At 45.2% G+C, this 14,197-nt stretch overlaps 1 protein-coding gene across 1 annotated transcript in view; it reads right to left on the bottom strand.

Annotated features, from left to right (window-relative positions):
* LOC103560317 (sodium/glucose cotransporter 1-like) overlaps positions 1 to 14,197 on the bottom strand; it is a 99,474-nt gene that overhangs the window by 83,758 nt on the left and 1,519 nt on the right. The gene's annotated exons all lie outside the window — the stretch shown is intronic.

Here is a 14,197-nt window from a genome sequence, read left to right as displayed (position 1 = left end):
ACATCAGCTCGAAATGTTGTCTACTATGACGTGTTAACCAAACTTGAGACTTCAATGCCTCTTTAATTCTGTGGTGGTAGGAGCACTGTCAGACTAGGCGAAATGAAATTTTCACATACAAAAAAAAGAAGATGGTTTAGCCTTTTTATAGTTTTATCTAACATAGGGGAAATTAAATAAGCTGCCATTATTAATCTTGAATCAACTGAATGACTGAATTTCCACAGTACCTTCCAGGGAGTCATTTGGATGCACCCTGCGGTATGGCAGGACCAAAATTCTGTTTTGCTGTGGCAGGACTTTCAATCCTCCTATATGAAAATACATCAAGATGGATTGTGGGAAATGCATTCACAATTGAGAGATTTATTGAGATCCTGCTGGCAGAAGACTAGAACAAAATTAGTAATAAATTCATCTCAGTTCAACATTTTCATCCCATTGTTTACTGGATTCCCACCGGAATCAAAGTTGGGCTTCAGAAAGTTTATGGATTCAGTGTGCACTTGAAACCCCCATCAGACAGATTGTGTGGGAAACACACTGATGTGGATGAGACTGTGCAGAAAGGCAGCAGAGCACAGGGGCTGAGAGCAGGGGTGCTGGTGCCTGAGGCTCTGATGATCCAATGTCACTGAGCAGCCACATGAACCTGGGAGGGTCAAGCTGTCCCTTTGTTTTCAGTTCTCTGCAGGGGCATTCAAATTTTAATAGGTTGACCAATAGCACTTTCTGAGGCTAAAAATGATTTAATACTGGTAAAGCTTGAATAAAGAGGACTAGCACTTCACAAGTGATCTGTAAGTGTTTAATAATTAAATATCTGGAAGAATCAGCTAGACACTTGGGGGCTGAATTCAGGGAGGGGGCTTGGACGGCCCCAGGGCAGTGGAGGGTGGAAGCTGACTCTTATCCCTTACAGGGAGGACATGTTTTATAGCTCTTGCAGAATATCTGGTACCATCTCCTGTGATCCTCACATCAGTCCCGTGGGAGAGTAGGGCTGTATCCCACACATTGTACTTGAAGGTATTGACATTTAGAGAAGTTAAGTGATTCTCCAAGAGTCACAACACTCATGAGTGACAGATCTGGGACAGGAAGTGTTGTTTCCCTTGGGCAGAGACCCCTGAACAACTGAGACCTCTAGATCATGTCCTCAACCGGGAATCAAGAGCTCCCCTCACTCGCTTTCTCAAATTTTCCTACCCCAAGCTTTATAGGAGGACACAGTTGATGCCCTGGAGGAGATGCTGAGATAAGAATAGGTCCCAAATCATAACCTGTCCTTTTCCCTACCCTTCAATTCCTGACCCAAAATGTGACACAGTTGCCTCAAATGGAAACCACCGGGAGGGACCTTGCTAAGTTCACATTAATGACTTTCCTTGCCCCCATCTTCACCCTCAAGTGCCTTGTGCTGAGTGTTTCTGATGATCAGGTAAGAACAGCGAGTGTCCAGTGGTTATCTTGTCTCTCAATGTGACTCAGATGCCAGGACATTCCAAATTGACTGTCACATGATGGCTCTGCAAGAATCAATTCCCCTTTGGGGCTGGCCCCGTGGTGCAATGTTCACACCCTCCACTTCGGCAGCCCCAGGTGTGCAGATTCGGACACCAGGAGTGGGTTTACACTCTGCCTATCAAGCCATGCTGTGGCTGCATCCCATATACAACGTAGAGGAAGATTGACACGGATGTTAGCTCAGGGACCATCTTCTTCAAGCAAAAGAAGGGAGACTGGCAACAGATGTTAGTTCAGGGTAAATGTTCATCACACACACAAAGGAGAATCAATTCCCCTTTAACTGACAGGGCATGCTGTCGGATAACTGAGAGAAACTGAAAGGAGAAGCAGTTCCTGTGAAATGACTGAGGAAGTGTCCCTCTGGGCTGGGGCTTCGGGAGTTTAATGAACTAAATCTGCAGCCTCCCCAGTCTCCCTGACTATTAATCTGAGCAAATATCTGTTCTGCCTGGAGGAAGACCTGGCGGCCAATGGGCCGTGGCTGCACTAGCGGTGAGTGTGTGCACCTTCCTGGCTCATTCCTTCCTCACCAAAGTTCAATTTTAACTCCACAGACTCCACATTCATCTCTAGATGCTGCAGGGTCAGGGTCAGAATCACATCCTCTCTTAGAGGGGCTCCTCCACAGGCACAGCCTGTGACCTCCACCCCATGTCTCTCCCAGAGGACCAACAAGGCCTCTTTCCTTCTGTCCCCAAATGTCCATTCCACTAAGCAGATGGCAGGATCCATTCTCTCCACTCTCCCAGGCAACACTCAAACAGCCAGTGGTCCTTTCTGCATGAACACTGTGGAATTCCACCATCAAATCCCACTTTCTCTCCTTCCCAAACTGTCTGGATCCAGATTACTGATGTTTGGTTTCAGAATCGGCGTCAACATTCAGAAGAGTTTGGCCTGTACCCGTTTTTTAATCCGTATTGCTTGGGTGGTGTCAAGTCTCTCCTGACCTGATGAAAAATTCAGGATGTGTTCACTATCAATCCTCTGCAAATGTGTGTACAAGATTGGCGTTACTGTATTTTAAATATTGAAAAGCAATCAGAGGACAGCAGCCGAGTCTGATATTGCTTTGTGAAATAATTTATAAGTTGTTCATATTTCTTTTGATTGCTCTTTATCAATGCATACTTGATACATTTTAAAGTTCACAGCTTGATGGCTTCTTGTAAATAGGAGCACACAAATTGCCAACATCCAGATTGATTCACAGAATGTCTGAAGTGATGAGTAAATGACAAGCAATAGGATATAGTTGAGTATATGAGGATGCCATTTTGTAAAACTAATTCAGCCTGAACTTGTTTTTCCAAAAGGGCCTGATGTGGCTGTTGAGCATGCATTTTATATCTGCTTTAAGTATTTACTATATCTCAAAGAGAAGAACAATGCCCCTAAAGATAAGGATGACACATCCCCCACATTAGCATTTCCTTAAGCATAAGTATCTCTCCCTAAACTAAGGATCGATTGCTGACCTGCTGTGCTCATCTTGTGACCACCCACCTTGAGACCACCAACCCGCTGTGTTCACCAAATTTCTGTGCCAGCAAAGCAGTCTCGTGACTATTGTAAAAGGACATTCTAATGATACATGCTCTTTGATGGTATATAACCACTTTGCAGGCCCCACTTCTTGGACTGCTCCATTCCATGGGAAAGGACTCTCCCGGGCTATCTGGTCCTCAGGGTTAGCTCATAATAAACTCACCCCAATTTTGATTTACAGATTTGTTATGGATTATTTTCATTGACAGAAGTCTCCTGGAATCCTCTCTTTCCCTAAAGCCCAGTCAGTAGCCTCAACAAGTCCCCACTCTTCTGACCATGACCACCATATTTTAGATTTCTCTGTTTTTCAATGTGAAATATACAGAGCAAACTCTACGGTGTCTCATTGGATATTATTAATGAAAATTATGTGAATCTCACCTATGTTGCTTTGTGAAGCAAAAATTTGTTATTTTGCATTGTGGTGTCAGTATATGGCATTGTAAGTATGCAGCAGAGTGAGTTTGCTCCCTTTACGTTTTACATATACTATGGCATTTTTCCATGGCGGTTACTTGGAATGATGCTGCCATGAATGATTCCTTGTAGAACTCCAGGTGGACATACTCAGACCTGTCTCATTTATGTCACTTGGGTATATGTGGCAGGAGTGGGACTGCTAGATCATAGGTACATGTAACTGTAATACACACTAGAGAACCCGTTACCAAATTGGTGGACACAATGGACATTCCCACTGCGGCATGTGACAGTTCCAGTTCCTACATATCCTCATCAACTGTTGGTAATACTAACCCTGACAAGGTCCCCATTCTGCTGGGTGTAGGAATGAGATGTAGGTTAATATGCATTTTGCTAATTGCTAGAGATTTTGCGTGGTTTTTCATATTCTTGCAATGCTGATCTTGTGGAGTTTCTATGATTTATGATATACAAATTGGGAATATGCTAGATTATCTCTCTTAGCAATCCTGAAACCTTCTGTGAAGCCCAGCCCGCTCTCAGAGAGATCACAAATCCCACAAGCGAGGTGCACATCCCTGTTCTGATAAATCTCATATCCCTGCCTCAGAGTCTCTCAAGTAATTTAGGACGATGGCCCTGCTTTATGGGTGTCTCCATATTACTCAGGAGAGAATGACATCCCTATTCTCAGAAAACCTAATATGCTTCAGAGCACCCCAACCACTCTTCCATAACTAAGGAACTCAGGTCTCTACCAAAGCCACGGGATGTTATCATCCTAGACCTATCGCAACCTCACAAGATTGCATTTCTTATCCCAAGGTTTTGCCCCACTGTTAGCAGAGACTCTTACAATAGTGACCTAGTCAAAAACAGCACTGCTGCACAAAAAAACACATAAAGGATGCCCTATGTAAAATTTGATCTCAATATGACCACATTCATTCACTAATTATCGCCAGTCTTTGGGATTCAATTGACCTGTCCATTCCTTGATTGAACCCTTATTATATGCAAACATTTATTAAAGAACTGGATTTAATATTAGGCACATCATTAGTGTCTGTTTATTCACTTGCCATGTGTTATAAAATAATCAGTTATTGAAGAGTAGGAAATACTGGAATGTATACCTTTAAAAATTGCTCCTGTGGATTATTAGGTCATTTTCCTTACAGTCTTCCTTTCCTGTGCCATGTGTTTGCTTCATTGTGTGGGTGGCTGTGTACGTACAGACCGGACAACCATCAATGGATAAGGCATGACGGGGAGCAGCCCCTGCTGAGCACTGAGGCTCTTTAACCCATCTGTACAAGGGAGAGGCAAGAGGGTGACATGGAGGCTACTAAGTGGTACTTCGAGATCTACTTTGTCATTGTTCCCAGAATGTGTATGTTATGAGATTTCCACATTTCTTGGGATCATAGTTAGAATGACATCAAATACCCCAAGAGAATCTCCCCCATTTTTAGTAGATCTGGGACACATGCTGAGGAGCGACTGAGAACTGACAGACTTTGTTCAGTTGTCCCAAGTGATGCTGTTAAATCGCAGGATCTGGGAACTGATCCAAAGCATTTGAATTTCCTATGTGCCTTCCTCACTGATGACTATGCCAAAACTGCGCTATTAGGTACTGATGGCTGCCCTGGGCTCTGTGACCACTGATGCTACCTTGTAAAGTGGACAGTGTTTAGGATTTCCGTGGACTCAAGTAATCCCAGGCATATTCACATGTGCTGGAAATCTCTTGCATGCAGACTAAGGTTCCCATGGCTGAGAGATAAGTGTGGGTCAGTGGTTCTGAGCTTCAGCGTTGGGACCCCATGTCTGAGGTCACATCTTAACTGTTCTACTTCAGAGCTCATCCACTTGGGCATATTCGTCTCTGTACCTTTATTTCTCCACCCAGGGAGTGACGATAGTAATCAAACCATGACATATGCCTATCGTGCATATGAAAGGATTTAATGTATGTAAAGTGTGCAGTATAGATACTCAGGAAGGTTAATGATGGTGAAGTTAATGGCCCAGATCTCACAACTTAAAAACACTGCTGCATTCAAGCTCAGGATTCTCAATTCTCAGATTCTGACTTCTCATTCTTTCTATGAGACACATCTGCTTTGTCTAGAAGGAACTGCTTTATCTTAACCCTAACCCAGTTTTAAGAACTCATAAGAAAGTGTCAGAAATGCTGTTGGTGACTGCCTCCTGGAGAGTCAGAGGACACTCCAGAAAAAAAGTGGGATCCACCTTCGGGATCCATGGGCCTCACTCAGGGTTGACAGCCATCTGGTCAAATAAGATGAACACCAGGTGACAAGAAAAGTGAGATTATCTATTAAAAAGCCATGTATTCTAAAACCTGTGAAGCAGTTGCCTCTTACATTATTTCCTCAAGAATGTAGGTGGTTCAAAATTAAGACAGGTTGCAAGTCACTCTGGTGTTGCAAATGGGTGGAGTGATAACATATAACTGATAGCTCTGTAAAATGAGAATTTCTTTTTTGTGAGGAAGACTGTCCCTGAGCCATCATCCATCGCCAATCTTCCTCTTTTTGCTTGGGGAAGATGGTCCCTGAGCTAAAATCCGTGCCAATCTGTCTGCACTTTGTATATGGGCCTCCACCACAGCATGGCCTGATGAGCGGTGCACCTGTCCATGCCTGGGATCTGAACCCACAAACTCCAGGCTGCCAAAGTGGAGCTTGCAAGCTTAACTACTACCCCACCAGGCCAGTCCCATAAAATGAGCATTTTTGGAAACCCTGAAGGTATAAAAATAAATGTGTTTGACTTCACAAACTGACCCCTAGACACGCATTCTAATAATACGATCTGGAAACCCAGTCGTACGAATGGAAGCATCACGCCCCACATACACTGAGTTCACTGACTGTTTCAGGATGAAAAGAGAGAGAAGCCGTGTTACAGATGATGCTCAGTTCCCTTCATTGGGTGAAAGGCCTCCCCACACATCTCCACAATTCCGCACTGCCATCAAACCTCTGAAATTAATACTTGAAAACAGTTTCTGACAAGGTAAAAATGTCATTAAATGTACATTCCATATTTCTTCAATGAACATCTATGTGGGAGGTGAGGGGTTCTGAATATAACAGGAAACAATATCTTTTCTAAATGGAGAAAAAATTAAAAGCAATGTGATTGATAGAAGAACGAAATGTATAATTTGAGGGAGAAAGCAAAACTATAAAACACATTTATAAGTCCCCATGACAAAAGGCAGAAGGGAAAAGTAAAATGATGAGATAATATTCTGAGAAATATTAACAGGCCCATTTGAAGGGACAGCATTCAACGGGCCAACTGAACCTACCTCTGTAGCAACCGTGAAGATTCCCCATCTGAAGAACTTTTCAAACAAATTGAAGAACGTTTCTACTGCTCTGTGCTTTGATACACTCAGCACAAAGTGGCCGTCAGGACCAGGGACAGGATACGAATCAGCACAGAACGGTTGACAGCGCATCCCAGCATCACAGAACTCTCAGTGAGAAGGCAGAGTCCATGCTGTGGGCCCCCCTGCTGCTCGCAGAGTCAATATTTCATTTCACAACTGAATCGCGGATCCACATGTCATTCTCTGTCTTTGAACACAAGACACATAAACAGAAATGACTTGCCCCCAAAACAGCCAATAGTGAGCGTTTCAGGTTGAAAAGGAACAGAGTGGATGTACTGAGAAACTGTGAGGTTCCCTTATGGATTTAAAAGACCACCATCGTACATCCTACCATTTCTGTATCACCAAACATTTCTAGGACAAATCAAGTAAAATATGCCCTGAAGTAGATAAATAAAAAAAATTATCAAAATTTTAGGTTTAAGAAAACGTATTTGTCCTTATGAATTTAATTATCAAATTATGTAACTCCTCTCTTCATCTGTGGGTATTAACATATAATTAATGATTTTATAAATGTATAATTCAATTCTCAAAATATAGGCTTAAAATTGTGGGTTCTGGCTCTTAAGCGAACACCTCCCCGCACACATTCTTATGATCTGTTCATGGAAAGTAGCTCTAGGATGGGAAGTGACCGATCCAAAGACTTGGATCTTCCAATATTCTCACCCCAAATGATATGACGCACACATGAAGGGGAAGCTAAAGTGACATGACAACCGCACTGTAAGGACGTCTTCAAGGTGGCGAGTGCTGAAATGTGAAAACCAACGTGAGGATGATCAAAAGTCCACGCCCAGGAGTCCTCATGCTCCTTCCCACCCCAGCAGGCTTTGTGACCAGCAAAGGAGATGGAGGAAAACTGTGGCAAAGAGAAGAGGGAAGCCAGCAAAGGCTCATTAAATTGCTCTTCAGTTACTGCAAAAAGACAAAGCCCCCGAGTCAGAAAATATAACCCCCCCCCCCCCGAGGAAGATGAGAGCAGGGACAATAGGGAAGGTCCTTCACAGCCTCTGAGATTTAAGGCAGGGGAGACTGCAAGGGGCAGAGTGGTGACAGTGCACACGGTGGAATGGGGAAATTACGGCTCTTTCCCTCACCAAGAGCAATGGATAGACCTTCAAATGGTCAGAATCAGACATTTCAGAACTCTTGAAACTTCCCAAATCTCAGAGCAACCAGGGGAATTTTTAACGGGGAAAAACAAGATGAATCTCAGAGAGGGAGTTTTGTGGTGTCTTAATGTGGCCCCATCTCCTGCTCCCCAGCCTTGTGTTAGCCTTGAGGAAAACAGACGGCATTTCTGGGACAGATAACTGCGACAGTAGGGAGCAGAAAGGACCTGATTCTCCAAATAATTGTGGTTGTGCATTTTGACCTGTAGAGTCTGGTGATGCCCTGAGGGACTGAGCACCAGATCCAGCTGGCCTGGAAGCTGGGGATCATGTGACAGAAGAAGCAGGAGTACCTGGAGGTGCAGAGGCAAGAGAAGGAGTGGCAGATGCAGCTGGAACGGCAGAAGCAGACCATCCAGATGTGGGCCCAGGTGCCTGCCTTCTCCCTGCCCTACACCCAGCTCCTGGTCATGCTCGTGGCTGGGGGCCTGCTGTACCAGCTCTCAGGCCCAATCAGCTTCCCAGCACCTTAAGCCCAGCAGGCTTGGGGTTCCGCTCCCTTGTTCACTCTGTGTACATGAACCAGCCAATCCTGGCCTCCAGCGCTCCGGGATCCAGCATGGTGAGCACCTACATGTAGCCAGCACGGGCCACTGGCATGCAAGCGGCCCCTTGGGCCCACCACAAGTCCAGCTTACTCACCCTACCAACCCACTCCTATGCAGGAATATCAGAATGTGATCTCCCAAGCCCCTCGGAGCTTCCCGGTCACCTCCCCTCCTCCACAGCCTGATGCCCTTGGTTACATGGGGACCCATTGGGTACCCAAGGGCTACCAGCCTTAATACATGCAGACTCCCATGACTGCTCTCCCAAGCCAGGACAGCCCTCTGCCAACCCCTGAAGCAGCTCTACATCTCAGGGCAGCACCAGCAGATGGTGCCCTCTGCCGTCCTCCTCAGCAGCTGCACCCCATTGGTCCAGAAGCTGCCTCCACAGGGCCCTCTGGGCAGGGAGGCCAGCTCATCTGGTTCCACGAACTCTGGGCTGGGAGCTCACCATCCAGAGTATCACTGAAGTTCTCCAAAACCACCACCTCCTTCTCTAAGTAGCCGTGCCCTCTCCTCTTATTGCCACGTAGAGTCTCTGCTCCATACGAGGGGGGTGGCCCTGCACCCTGGCCCTCCTCCTCCTTTCTGTCCTTGCCTGCTTGCTCTTCATTCCCCGGGGTCCCATCCTTGTGCCTGTCTCCCTAAGTAGGTTTCTAACTTCTTTCCCCAGGGCTAGGCCTCTGACAGGAGGAAGGGGCTTCTCAGAGAGGAAACCCCTAGCCCAGTGGGTGGGTGGGGTCCCTCTACCTAGGGCAGCCGGCACCCTCCCATCCCCACCCATGACAGCATGGGCCCTGTGGTCTGTGACTAGTGTGGGGGCTCCCTAGAGCCCTCCAGCATGGCCTTGGTGCTGTCAGCAGGGATCTCCTGGCCCTCACAGGAAGGGGGGGTGTCTTGTCTCCAGCTTCTCTGCTTCTGAGCTGTCATCTCATCCAGAAACCCAAGTACACGGAAAGGGACAATAATAATCAAATGTCTTTCAACAAGTGAAACAAAATCACAAATCTTAAAGGACTTGCCTTTCTTCACCTTGTCCCGATCTCTCCCAGTGCTCAGGCAGCTCTCTGCAGGGGGTTTGCCTATGATACTTAAGGATAAATAAGTACTTAAGGGCAAGTACAATATTGCCAGCAGACAGAAGGAGTAACAGTGGGGCAAACAAAAGACTCCCCAAAGCCTTTGGAGGAAGACTGAGAAACAAAACTTTGTGGCAATTCAGGGAACATGGATTCAAGCAGAGTGGCTGAAGCTCAGCACGAAGGGGGAGCTGAGTGGAGTTTTCCCTGCCTGAATGCCATCCCCTGCTCCGCATTCCACAGTGACCTTGAACTAAGAGCCAACCTTCACATTGAGAACCAGTAACCTTGCAGCCCAAGAGGGAGCAGAACCAGGCTCAGGAAACCACACAGCCCCATCCCCAAATGATGATCACTGTCTTATCTGTCCAGTGGATCCATGGGAGACCCCACACGCTTGGATGTCCCTTTTGACCTCACTGGGAGCTTGTGCAGAGCAAAAAGCTTTTTCTCTGGGCACATTTGGCAAAGACAGCTACCAGCAGTTTTATTTCTTCACTGTTGCCTGAGGTAATGGGTAAGAGAGTAGACAGACTAACCAAGAAGCCGAAAAGGAAAGGAAATATTCATCGGGCTTTGAATCTCTTTGTCAAATCTCGGCATATTTAGAAGGCCGTGTACAGATGCAGGGCCGAGTACTGACAGCGCTGTCAGATGCTTAGGAAAGACCTGAGAAGATCCTGAGATCTCTCCTCTGGCTGAACTTGGTGCTCTGCACAAGCAGAAAATGAAGGTTCTGGTGGAGTTTTCAACTGCCTGACTGAACATGTTCACTGCGTCCCTTGACAGAGATTGCAAGACCTGTTGATCCCAGGTTGTTCATGAAATTTCTATCCACTCAAAGAAGACCACTAATGGAGCTGAGCAGAGAATACAGTACCCACACATGACAAAGAATACAGAGTTTAGACAGTTTGTTCAGAAAACTCACTAACTAGCAAACAATAGCACCAAGAAATCCTGGGGTGGGTAGTGATTCTGAATATGAGCACTGTCAATCAACTGGATCCAATTGGCATTTGTATGTTGACACAAATAATCCATAACCAATCTGTAAGTCAAAATAAGCATGAGTTTATTGTGAGCCAGATCTGAGGACTAGCCCAGCCCAGGCCTTAATTCCCCAGGTACGAAGAGCACCAAGGAAGTGGGGTGACAGAGTGGTCATGTACCATCTTGGAACAAAGAGCATACATCACATATGATAGGAGTATCCCCTTTACAACAGTCATGAGATTGCCTAGCCAGCACAGCACAGTGATTCACACAGCAGGTTGTAGGTCTGCTGTCTCAATGGACGCAGCAGGTAGCAGGTCTGTTGTCTGAAGCTGGGTGGTCACAGGGTGGGTGCAGCAATTGATTCCTAGCCTAGGGAGAGATGCTTATCCTTAAGGAAATGCCAATGTGGGGGAAGTTGCATCTTTATGCTAAAGCCATTTGTTCTCGTCTTTGGGACACAGTGAAATGCTTCAAGCCGATAGACAATGCATGCTCAATGGCCAGGTCAGGCCCTTTTGGAAAAACAAGGTGAGGCCAAAGTAGTTTTATACAAAATGGCTCCTCATATACTCCAAAATCTCCTACTGCTTGCCATTTGTTTATCATATAGAGTACTTCAGCAAGCAAGAGTAGAATACACATTCTTCTTAAATTCACACGGAATATTCATCAAGGTAGACCACTTTCTGGACCACAAAACACACCTCAACAAATATAAAAGAATAGAATACTTTCAGACAAGTATTATACTGGAAATCAACTATAGACAGATAGCTGGAAAATGCCCAAATATTTAGAGATACAACAACATACTTCTCTGTAACATATAATCCAAAGAAAATTTTAAAATATTTTGAACGAGATGAAATGAGAATACAGCATGTCAAGGTGTGCAGGATTCAGTGAAAATAGTGCTTACAGAGAAATTTACAACATTGAAAGCTATATAATGAAAATTAAGAATCAAAATTAATAGTTTAAGCTTCTACCATAGTAAAATAGAGAAATTGATTCATAGAATGTAAGGTAAACAGATAAAACAAGTAATAAAAATTATTATAAGTATCAATGAAATTAAAAAGAGATAATCATCAAGGAAAACTGATGAAACCAAAAACTGGTTCTTTGAAAAGAGCAATAAAATTGATCAACATTCAGCCAAGCTACCGAGATAAAAAAGAGGAGAGAGAAGGAGCTTATACCAATTACTAACATCATCAATGAAAGAGGGGTCATCAGTAATGAGCCCACATGCATTAAAAGCATAATAAAGGGCTATTTTGAAGAAGTCTATGCCCACAAATTTCATAGCTTAGTAAAAATGAACCAATTCCTTCAAAGGCAGAAACTACCAAAACTCACCCAAAGAGAAATAGAATATCTGTATCTATATTTAGATTAATTAAGGAAATTGAATCAGTAATTAATAACCCTCAAAGAAATAAAGTGCCAGACCCAGATGGTTTCACTGTTGAATTCTACCAAGTTCTTCTAAAACAAAACACAGTTTGCAATACACACAGGCAGCTTGTGCCTAGGTGTTTACTCAGTAGAGTTGAAAAATTATGTCCACACAGACATCTGCACATGAATGTTGATGGCAGATTTATTAATAATCACCAAAAACTGGAACCATCCAAGATTTTCTTCTACAGATAAACGTATAAACAAATTTGGCGGAGTGAAATATTTTCCAGAGAATTAAAAAATGAGCTTTAAAACTATGGAAAATATGAAGGAACCTTAAATGTAAATTACTAAGTGAAAGAAGCCAGTCTGCCAAAGCCACACATTCTTTGATTGCAACGATGTAACCTTCTGGGAAGGCCAAATGATAGAGACAGTAAAAAGTTTAGTGCCCTGGGGGCCAAAGTGGTGCCTAAGTTCACAAGAGCAGGTCTGGAGCCCGGGTGCACTGGAGCAGGCCAGGTACCCAAGCCCACAGTGTTGGGCCTGGGGCCTGGGGCCTGTGTCTACTTGGGTGGACCCGGGTCTTGGATTAGCAAGAACTGACTAGGCACCAGGGACAACTGCAGCGGGACTGGTGACTGGGTATGTGGAGGCATCCTGGATTCTGGGTCAGGGGGCCAACCTCATGCTGCTGTGGGACTTGAGCCAGAGTTCACAGGAGCTCACCTGGCACTGGGGTGTACCTGACACCTGGGTTTACAGGGGTGGTCCTGGACCTGAGACTGTGGGGCCTGGCATGGTGCCAGGGTCCATTGTGGGCAGGTCTGGGTCCTGGGTTAATGGAGGCAGAACTGAAAGGTGGGAATGCAGCATTGGGTCTGAAGCCTGGACCCAAGGGGGCAGGCATGGATCCTGCGTTCCTAAGGCCATCCTTGTGCAGAGGTGGGCTTAGAGCCTGAGTACTTGTGGAGAGTTATAGAGCCTGGATCCATAAGGCCAGTCTGATGTTGGGTTCTGCTGGGGCAGGCTTGGACCTTTTGTCCACTGGAGTAGGCCAGGAGCCTAGTTCTACTGGAGCCTGGGGTGATAGGGACCAGATTTCACTGTTTGGGGTGCCTGTGTCTAAGACTGTGGGAGCACATCTGGAGCCTGGGTCTATAGGGGCAGGCCAGGCACTGGGTCAGACCAGAAGCCTGGGAATGCAGGGTCTATCTTGGCGCTGCGGCGAATCTGGAGGCGGGGTCTACAGGTGCCTAGGGCTGTGGGGGCCAGCCTGTCTCTGGGGTTCACTGGGGTGAGCCTGGTACTGAGGTCTGTTAAATTTGGGTGCTCAGTTCATTCTCCTTCCCTGGGAGAGTATGTCTCCCTAGGCTGGGCTGCTCAGGCTGGGGGCGGGGAGCAGAGTAATAGAAACTGTTCTCTCTACCCTCTTGAGTGAGTCTTTCCTTATTCGTTTGCTCCGCCTAGGTGCTTTAATCTCTCACCCAGAATCCTTGGCTCTTGTGAAGGCATTTTCGTGAGTGGATCATTCATCAGATTGCTGTTTCTGCAAAGGGATGACTGCTGGAAACTCTTACTCAACCATCTTGCTGATATTGCTCCAAGAATTCAGTTTTGAGTTAAAACTAATGCTGAGAAATATGGGAGAAAATGGAAATCAGCAATAGAGACAGACAAGGAAAGGCCAGTGAGCACAGAAAGAAAACATGTACTGGCGTGTGAGGAGTTGTCAGGTAGGTGATAGAAGCATTTCAAGAAAAGAGGGACCAACGGTGTCAAATGCACCCAATAGTGTAAAGTGGGAGGAATCTTTCGGGGTGATGGAAACGTTCTAAAAGTGAATTGTGTGATCACTGTGGAATTCTGTACAATTACAGAAACCAATGAATTCTACACTTATAAGTGAATGTCAGGACATATAAATTACACCTCAATGTTTTCTCCAAATAAGAAATTTAACATACACTTACTTGATATTTCTTCTCCCAAGTGTTCATCAAGGGCAAATGGAAACACATATTTATAAAAAGGGCATAGGGATAAATA

The sequence above is a fragment of the Equus przewalskii genome, chromosome 7 (genome assembly GCF_037783145.1).
Source record: "Equus przewalskii isolate Varuska chromosome 7, EquPr2, whole genome shotgun sequence".
Classification (NCBI taxonomy): Eukaryota; Metazoa; Chordata; class Mammalia; order Perissodactyla; family Equidae; genus Equus; species Equus przewalskii.
This window is presented reverse-complemented; position numbering and strand designations above follow the sequence as displayed.